Here is a 9,710-nt window from a genome sequence, read left to right as displayed (position 1 = left end):
AAGATTAAGTTAGTTCGGAATGAGATATCAGGGAATTATGTGCGGAGAGAGTAGGATTCTGTTACCAGAAATTCGTCCCCTTTCTCAGTGGGGTGTCCTGCTATTTATAGAGGACAATTTGGAGGGAAGGACAATGGGATCTAGTTCTCCAGACATTGGATTGAGACAGCATATCCCTTGACTTGACCACTCCAGGCGGCTAGTGTGTCAGAGGTCACATCCACGGCTTGTCAGTTGTCAAATCGTAGGCAGCGATGGCAGTAAGGGGTCACTTCATCCCTTCATTCTGAGGTGACAACAGAGACCCAACTCACTTCAGTCCTCAAGGGATACATGGTAACCGAGGTGACATAAGGTAATCGAGATAAACCTTATGGTAAGATGGTCCTCATTCAGAAATTCCATTTCGCATCCCGTCGAGCCGGGGTGGCCATTCTCACTAAGCTTCTAATCATTACATCCAATCATCACTAATTCCCAATTTCAATGACAATTCACTTCCCAATTTCAATCATTCCTCATCCTGACAAGGTGCTCTATTTTGATTCGTTTTAAATGCTTTGTAAACGAGGTGGCGGCACCGCTAAATGAGGGATGAGGAATATAGGGTTTGACAATGATATTTATTTTGTAACAAAATCCCTGTATTTTGATTTTAATTATCATCTTCAGAAAGTAACTTAATCCCCTTACAATTTTTCATTTTTTAATATAATTTCAGCCCCTCCTACTTGAAAATTTTACCTTTCTAACCAAGCTTATGGTTTTTTTTTTCAACCTAATTGCACATTTAATTAAATTTTTTTATTAAAATACACTTTATACATCATTGTGCATAAATTTTAGAATAATTTATTTCTCAAAATCTTATCCACTATGAGTTTAAGGAGCACACTATTGAACTTGTATCCAAAATTGGACACATATCTCTGGATCCTACGATTTTCAAATATATGAATCTGACACTTCGACATGCACCCCCGTATCCGACCCCAGCACCTGACTCCATGTAACATAGATAACAATAACAAAACTGCACATTATGCAAATTCTTCAATTTGAATTGGTGCAAAGTCTTACGGGGAATGGGCTAAACCAACTAAATTACAAAAGACCAAGAATCAAGCTTAATTATATAAGTTCCCATTAAACACCAAAGATAACAACAGAAATGGATAGACCAAAAATTAACCACAATGAGCAAAAAAACAATTAATCTTCAAATAGCTTGATTCTGATTGCTCAGTCAGTTATTTAGTGCAAGCAAGATAGGAGTACTTGGAAGATCAGATTAGTTGAAGCCATGATGGAATAATGGATTTGAAAATCACTTAGTGGTACTTTTAATTGTATTCATTACGTTTTCAGAGCCAGCCTTCTTTTCATACAGTAAGAATTTTCATACAGCCTTCTTTGCATAGAGAAAAATGCAGTTTTAACTTTTAATACCCAAACTTTGACAGATAAGCATTTTTAGTCCTCAAACTTTGGACGAAAATAAATTTGGTATCCAAACTTTCAACTTTTGAGCACATTTAGTACTCTTGACGATTTTTTTTTTCAAATTGCTATGTGAAAAAGTCACGTGATAGTCACATGTCTAGCAACTATTAATAAAAAATTGCCAAAAAATGTAAAATATCCTTTTGATAAAATTATTAGTCCTTAAACTTAGTACTTAGTGTCAGAAGAATATTTTAATTGATAAAATTATTAGTCCTTAAACTTAGAACCTAGTATCAAAAGGATATTTTTACGTGATAACTTAGTGTCAAGAGAAAATTTTACATTTTTTTGGCATTTTTTATACAATAGTTGCTGGACATATGACTATCACATAATTTTTTTCAGTAGTAATTTGGGACAAATCCGTCAAGGGTACTAAATGTGCTCAATAGTTGAAAAATTGGATACTAGATTTGTTTTTATCCAAAATTTGGGAATTAAAACTGCTCATGTGTTAAAGTTTGGGTACCAAAACTGCATTTTTCTCTTTATGCATAAATGGACTTCGTCCGGCAACGGTCTGCACAATCATTCTACAAATGATCAATCATCCCTGCTCAAACCTTCGAGACTCAGAGAAGCAGAGCACGAATGCTTTATGAAGGCACCATGGGTTCACTTGTACAGAGCTATCAACTTAGGATTCATTCAATGAGCATAAACACCATATTGCAAAAACACGTACACACAAGTTCAACTTTATATAAACAGCAAAACATGTCTTCGCTTTTACATATCCACAATTACTGCCCCAGTGGCATCGCTCAATTGAGCTCAAGGAACATACATTACCTATTAATCTAACTCTTTAAGCTAACTCCATATTGCAATTTTTTTTCCGACTCATTACAAATATTATTGTGCAGTATTTATGCTACAAATCACTAGAATAAAGCCTTCCTTTCTCCTTGTGTTTCTTGAGATGTTAAGTATACTAGAATAGTTATTTCAACTATTGGCAGCATGCTTATTTTGGACACTATGCAGATTATGGCACTTGTTCACAACTCTCGACTGCTTGTGCTCTTTCTGTTCTAGTTGGTGAAGATTGGCAATACTTCATTTCAGTGGAAAAAACCAGAGCATCACGCTATGATGGTTGCTCTTCTTAGTCGTAGATCAGGCTTCCTGGTGGAAGAATATGAACTCGCGAAACAATTGCCCGTTAACCACCCAAAATATGCCTGGGAAATGTAACTCAAATCTTAGAGTTTCCTATGCTAATTCATTGAAGATGTTTAACTATATATGGTTGGGGAAGGATATTATATTCTTTAAATTTATGTCTTGTACGTAAACTATAAATAAATAAATGTACATGGTTATATTTCTTAGTTTGTGTTTAATGACAAATGTCATCCACTAAAAATGCATGACTTTTGGAGGTTGACGTATAAATATAGATATCAATATAAAAAAAAAAGCAGCCAATAATTATCTGATTACCCTAATTTTTACAAAATATACAACATTACTCGCTCTTTTCATAATGTTATTATACACTAAATAACGTAATAAGTACAACGACCCTAGAGAACTGAATTAAAGTACAACCACACTGTCTCTGCCCAAGTTGTAGTTCTTTATTCCTAGTTGCCTTTAGGATACTCGAAGCCATGATAAAAACTAATCCAATAAGAGATTATAATCTTATAATTAGATGAAGTAAGACACTGATTTAGATCCTGAAGGCCAAAATAAACCAAAAAAATAAAAATAAAAAATAAAAAACCACTATAAGATGTTAATCTATGACCATCACAGTACGTATACTGCAAAATTATCGGTTGCACCGATACAACTATAAAAGTTTTGCCAAACATGTTAGAACAACATATATTTTTCACTGTGTATTATGTCTATGGGTGCGTAGGTTTGCGTGTACTAGAAAATTTTCATGGCTAGAAAATTTGTTGACGAATTTTAAAAGAATCAAAACTCATCTGGTGCATGAGATTTTAGCCCTTGGGGTTAAAAGGCAACTTCCTATTGAAAATAGAAATGAAGAAGAAATATATACCTTTTAGTACTTAGTAGTGGAAAGTATACGAGAAGGAAGGAAATGATACTAGTTGAGTAGATGAAAGTAATTTCCTTTTATCTTGTCTAGATATGACAGCAAATAGGAAAGTAAAAGGTGAATGTAAAAGTTCTCTACATTTAGAGAACTTTTACGTGTATTTTGTAGAGAACTTTTACATTTAGTGCCCAAATTTTACAGGGTAATTGCATTTTCACTGCAACGAGGTCAAATATTCATCTGCATATATGGCTCTTTCAGCCCTGGTTTTCTGTGTTAAACTTGCATATATATGCGTTAATTGGCAATAATCAAAGCACCAATACTCAAAGCATACAACAAATAGGCTTCGAAAGGAACAGAGCTAATATTTTCCGCTGGATAATTTTTTTCAAAAAGAGAGCTGATACTTTCCAAACGTTGTGTAGTAGACAGGGACTGAATCCATGAGTCATCTTCCAAACCAAATCTTTGAACAACTTTCGGCCATCTCTTTTCAAATCCATGACTATGAGTCATTTGCTCATCTGTCATTGACTTGAAGATGCACTTATTGAACTTGGTAACAAAATCTTCACACTGTCTTGTCATGTTGCTGAGCTTTTCTTGAATCTTACCCACTACATGCCACAAACAAAAACAGCGGCAAGAGTCTTTAAAGACCTCGAATATAGCCTCTTTCAACATCACATCTTTGTCAGTCAAAACAACTTTGGGAGCTTGTCCATGCATTGCTCGAAGCCACGCTCGCATCAGCCACACAACAGTAGATTTGCTTTCATCTCCAATCAATGCACAGCCAACTAAAAGATAGAATTTGGAAGTGATGATTTACATCAATAAAAGGCAGAAATGGCAATTTATTCATTCTTCATATTAGTTGTACCAAAAGCACCACATCGTTGAAACTTTCATAGTCAAGCCTGCCTTTGGCATCAACCCAAAATACACTTCTCAAGCACTGTTCTTGGTTCAAATCAAGTGCATAGAAGAAATTAATTAGCATTCTCATTTTGCATACTTAGGAAATGTTCAAGCATTGCTTGTGCATCTTTGTCCTCTAACGCCAAAATTTGACCACTATAATCCTTGCTTCCATCATTTTTATTCTCAGGTTTTTTCCTATTACTAGATTGTCGGGACATTGCTACATACGTCATTTTTGTCCTGGCATGAACAGCATGCAATGTATCAAGTTGCTGCTAGCCAGATGTATGTTTCTATGATCTAGAAAGTAGTATGCCTGGTTTGGAAATATCTCATGGTTATGAAACTCTGAATAATCCAACGTCCATCTTGCCTTCTCTTCACATGCATACGTGCCTTGCAATCCGATTTTGTCGAGGACCTATTTATTCTGCCTCTTTTTCTCTTCATTGGAACGTTAAACATGCTATCTGCATTTGCAAGAGGTTCTGCAGTTTCTAATGTACTACATTCCCGCTTGTCGCCATATCTGGTACACACAAATTTTGCATCAACAAATTACCCGGATATTCTAGATTGTCGGCTAGCTGCAAATTCAATAGATTTTGCATATTGTTTATAACATGAAAAAGCTTCCTCCTCAGACTCAAACTTCCATGCCTTCATGAAGATCAAACTCTTTTGCACACTCATAGCCATCCCATCTGCATCAAATAGATGGTCTTTAATATTTGCTCTACCATTCAAATCAGAACCTGCACTTTCTTTGTTATGCCCCCATATTTACTACACATGCCAACAACAATATTATATCGTTTGTGCTTACGCGCGTATCTGGCCTATTCTCTCCCTTATCTGCGTCTTGTTTTCCAGACGGCTGCTCGAGGTCCAGTTCCCTTGAGGGATGGCTTTTCTTGCTTTTCAACCTAATTATTTACTTTGACCTGCCAACCATAAATACAGCACGCAGTCATAAAAGACAACTGAATATGTAAGAAAGTACAGGAGAGCAAACTACTACTCAAAAAGTCATAAAAAAAAAAAAATCAGATTCTACTATAATTATAGTTGGAAATTCATGCTACATGTTGCTGCATTCAACACATAATGAGGCCCGAAGAATCTCAGAAACTTAATCGTCTACCCCCAGGAAAAAAGAAGGATAGATACGAAGAGTTTATGGATGAAGGAACCAACGCAACAGCTGGTATTTGAGGAGATGAAGTGAGCCACTCTCTCACACTCACACAGTCAATAAACTGGTGTATTAAGCTCTTCAGAACTGCCATGTAACAGTTGTAGCAGGATTCACGCTGCATGTAAAAGATACAGAGGAAAAAGGAAAATTCACCACATGAAGCGGTAATAACCATCAAACGCACAAATGAAACACTGAATGGAACAATTTGAGCAGCAACCGACATTGAGAAACTACAATTGAATTGCTTTATTTTAAACTGTTCTACTTTCTCAAAGAAGTAAGTGCACAATAATCACTTCTCAAAAGCCAATAATGCAAAAGTACTACACTAAGTAATCCGATGAAGCATTAAAACAAACTTCTTCGAAAGCAATTTTCCATGTGAAGACTGAGTGTTCTCCCTACGGCTAACAAATTCAGAAAGTATGCAGCAACTTGTAGCAGAGATCACCTAACACTTCTGTTGATACACAAAGCACATTTTACTCGAGTAAGAAAACAGTAAAAAAAAACACAAACAGTCAGTCCAGTGACGTTCAATACGACATGAGAAACAAATAATACACAAGTAATGTGATGAAATAGTTCAAATGCATTTACATTGGAAAATTGTTCTCTTGTTATTACAAATAAGCTTTCCAGCATCCATGTTCAAGATCATCAAACACCCTTATTCTTTGTGGCAAACAGCAATACTAGAATCACTTCTTATCTTCCAATTCACTTATTTCACACATTTTTTGCTGCTCTTTCATAGTATGTGGCCTTATACAACTCTCCCACTTGTGAATTATCTGCCAACTAAGATGCTCTGTTTTCTTTCCATTTTCTTACCCTTAATACCCCTTTTTCTTTAACCTCTTTATTCTAGCATTCACTTTAGATGGTGAACAAAAAATAAGAAAAAGAAAAATATATAAGCTTTTTTTTCTTCTTCATTACAAACTCTTTTGAGCTATGCCTACCATAAAAATATTGTCACTTAGGATTCAAACAAAGTCTTCTTCTTTGTATTCATTTACTATTTGTCCCCACTTTTATATTCTAGTAATCATATCAAATTATGAACCACAATTACAACAAAGAGTGACCTCTTATTCAGAAGAGAGAAGTTGGTACCTACATCTTGTTGTAATTATTTTTCGTTGATTGAATTAAGATGCCTTTTTTTTTTTTTTTGTGCGGATGGAGCTTTGCATTGTGACAAGTTCCACGGGGGGCATTAAACTTAATCTTTTGAGGAAAAGAAAAAAGAAAAAAAAAACTTTGTTTCCTAGTACTATATATTCAAGACTTCCCTTAGAGTAAATCTCAAAAGAAAATCATTTTTTCTTTCTAAAAAATTAATAAAGACTAAAGAGTGCATCACTTTTGCTTTCTAAAATGTCTTTTTTCTTTCCCCCCTTGATTGTGTCTCCACCTTGCAAAATTAATAAGGTAGCAAACATTAATTTATTTGTCACATTTTCAAAAGCTTTGCAGTTTGCATACACACCTCTAAATCATTTTCTTACCACTTATCAGTGGACTAACAATAGCAACATATCTTCAAAATAAGAAAAGCAGAAGCAAATTTTTGCTTTTCTAATATTTACAGAAAAGAGAAAATTAGTAAAATATGAGAGGATACTCGTAGCCAGCCCTTAATTTGTTATGCAAATCTACTTAAGGGTACTTTTTGCCAAAACAATGGGATAAATCATAAATAATAATCTCGGTTTCACAAAAATCAGCATCTTTTTCCTTACCAACCAAAATTCTTAAAAACAAAAGAAAAGAATATTTTTTTGCTGCACCCGTTTTTGTTCTATTTACTATATGCATTGAATTTGAGCATGTCCCAAAACGATATGCGACATGATAAACTGTGTAGTAGAGAATCTACCACTTAAAAGATTGAAATGAAAGCATGATGTTTAATTAAGCCTTCAAAAAATTAGTTTAACTGTGGAGATTAGAGTAAGAAAATAATGTTCAATTCTTCATCTATACATGCATTTTTCAGCACACCAACTTACTTAACCATATAAAAACAATTAGAAGACTACTGGAGAAAATCCATTTAAACTAGTTATACTTGATAGTTACAAATTCAAGAAGGGATATAAGTAGTGGCTCTCTAAGTATGCAAAATGGATGAGTCTAACACTCTAACTTGTATAATGTGGTACAACTAATTTAGCCACGCTCTTGATAGAATGGTAATTGTAAAATAATAAATAATTTATGTTAGTCCTAATATTTCGTAATTAATCCCTATGTTTAGGCTCATAAAGTGGTAAACAACATGCCAAAAATAATAAAAATAAGACCTTGTGAATGCACCATACCTATATGTTTCCTAAAGAGTAACCATCACTCTTCCAGGCAACAATTGCATTGCAGTTTAGTTGTTGTCATGTTTGTATTATTCCTATACCTATGCCTAACATTCAGTTGTCAAGCTCCATACACAAAGACTACTTGGTTCATGAATCTTCTAACATCGTGAACAGAAGTTTATTTATTAAGCTTTGGATTAGTGGTAATTTAATTATACTATAGCCCTAAGCTTTCTGCCTCAAGCACCACCCAGCCGGCCTAATGTGCCTGGTTTTCCCAACTTAATCATACCTCTTTGTTGCTCGATGTCTCAAATTTTGTAGCCCTCCTCATCATGATACACACAATTCATACCATAGTGAAGTTTATTATTAATTATCTAACCTTGTGACACATCTTCGGGTCAATAACACTTTGCCTTCTTGCACTAGGGGAGTAATTGCACTTTGCCTCCACCCCTCCCCCGGCCCTTCAACCAAAATAATACTCCCTCCTTCCCATTTTGATAGTCATGTTTTTCTTTTTCGTCTGTCCCAAATTATAGTCCACTTTCCAATTAAAAAATATAGTTATTTTTTAATTTCTCTAAAATACTCTTATTCAACGTGGTTTGTTATTAGTATAAACTATCTTATTAAATATAGATTATTAACCTATCTCATTTAATACATTTAGATCTAATGTGAAATAATGTAAAATGAGGATTGATTCTTTTTTAACTATCAATTCAAGTTTCAATGAATAATTAATGTAAAGTTATACTCTATTCAATGTAAGGGTATTTTAGAAAAATAGCAACCTAAATTTGTTTTGCCAACAAAGTTAACTACTTTTTCTTAAACTGTGTGAAAGAAAAACTAGAACTATCAAAATGGGACAGAGAAAGTATATATTTGAAAGAAAAATCTTTTACTGTTTTGAGAGTTGAGGCTCTAAAAACGGAGCTTTCTTTAGGTTGGAAGGACAAAGTGTACATTATTTTAGTTGATGGGACAAAGTGTGACTATCCCTGAGGCACAGTGTTATTAATCCTAGATCTTACTTGGAAGTAAGAACCCACTATGCACAATAGCAAATATCGACTAAAATATTGAAAAGAATTAAACAATATGAACACTATTATCCTCAATCGGTTTGATCACAGTGGAAGAAGTTAAAAGTCAAGAGAATGGTAATAAAACTTGTAAGTTCTAACTCATGTAAATAATTAAAATCCCACTCGATGATATAAAATCACCTCAAAAACCAGTCCAGATATTGTAGTACAATTGCAATTTGTTTGTTCACATGACCATTCTCTGCATCTATCTACCCATCTATTTGTCAAGCCCGTGGGACACAAGAAATATGAGGTTCATGACTTTTACGTTTGTCATTTTATCAGTTTGTCTACATCTTTCGAATCATGAAGTTGACGAAACTAGTTCTTGGAGTCGAACCAAATCTGTTGCATCTCTATCGACAAAACAAGGGAAATTAATGCATCTCTGTTGGCTGAATTAATTCCTCCCTATGGTGAGGGGTACATCATACATGCATGAAAATTAATGATTGTGCCAAGTGTTTGTTGGAGGAATTGTCCGCCCGGCCGTTTTGGCGCTCCCCTGACTACTGCACCAACTTCTACATATGTCTAAAGACGAGAGGAATACAAGATAAGTCCGAAACAGTAATTAAACGTACTCTAATCTGACAACCAAAGGAATCCTAAGAGATTAAAGATATAATATATGA

At 34.5% G+C, this 9,710-nt stretch overlaps 1 pseudogene; it reads right to left on the bottom strand.

The window, feature by feature from the left end:
* Positions 1-3,823: 3,823 nt before the first annotated feature.
* On the bottom strand, positions 3,824-5,152 carry LOC140014227 (protein FAR-RED IMPAIRED RESPONSE 1-like; annotated as a pseudogene).
* Between the last annotated feature and the right edge of the window lie 4,558 nt (positions 5,153-9,710).

The sequence above is a fragment of the Coffea arabica genome, chromosome 9c, assembly GCF_036785885.1.
Source record: "Coffea arabica cultivar ET-39 chromosome 9c, Coffea Arabica ET-39 HiFi, whole genome shotgun sequence".
In the NCBI taxonomy this organism is placed as follows: Eukaryota; Viridiplantae; Streptophyta; class Magnoliopsida; order Gentianales; family Rubiaceae; genus Coffea; species Coffea arabica.
Note: the sequence above shows the minus strand (reverse complement) of the source record. Positions and strands in the feature narration are given on the sequence as shown.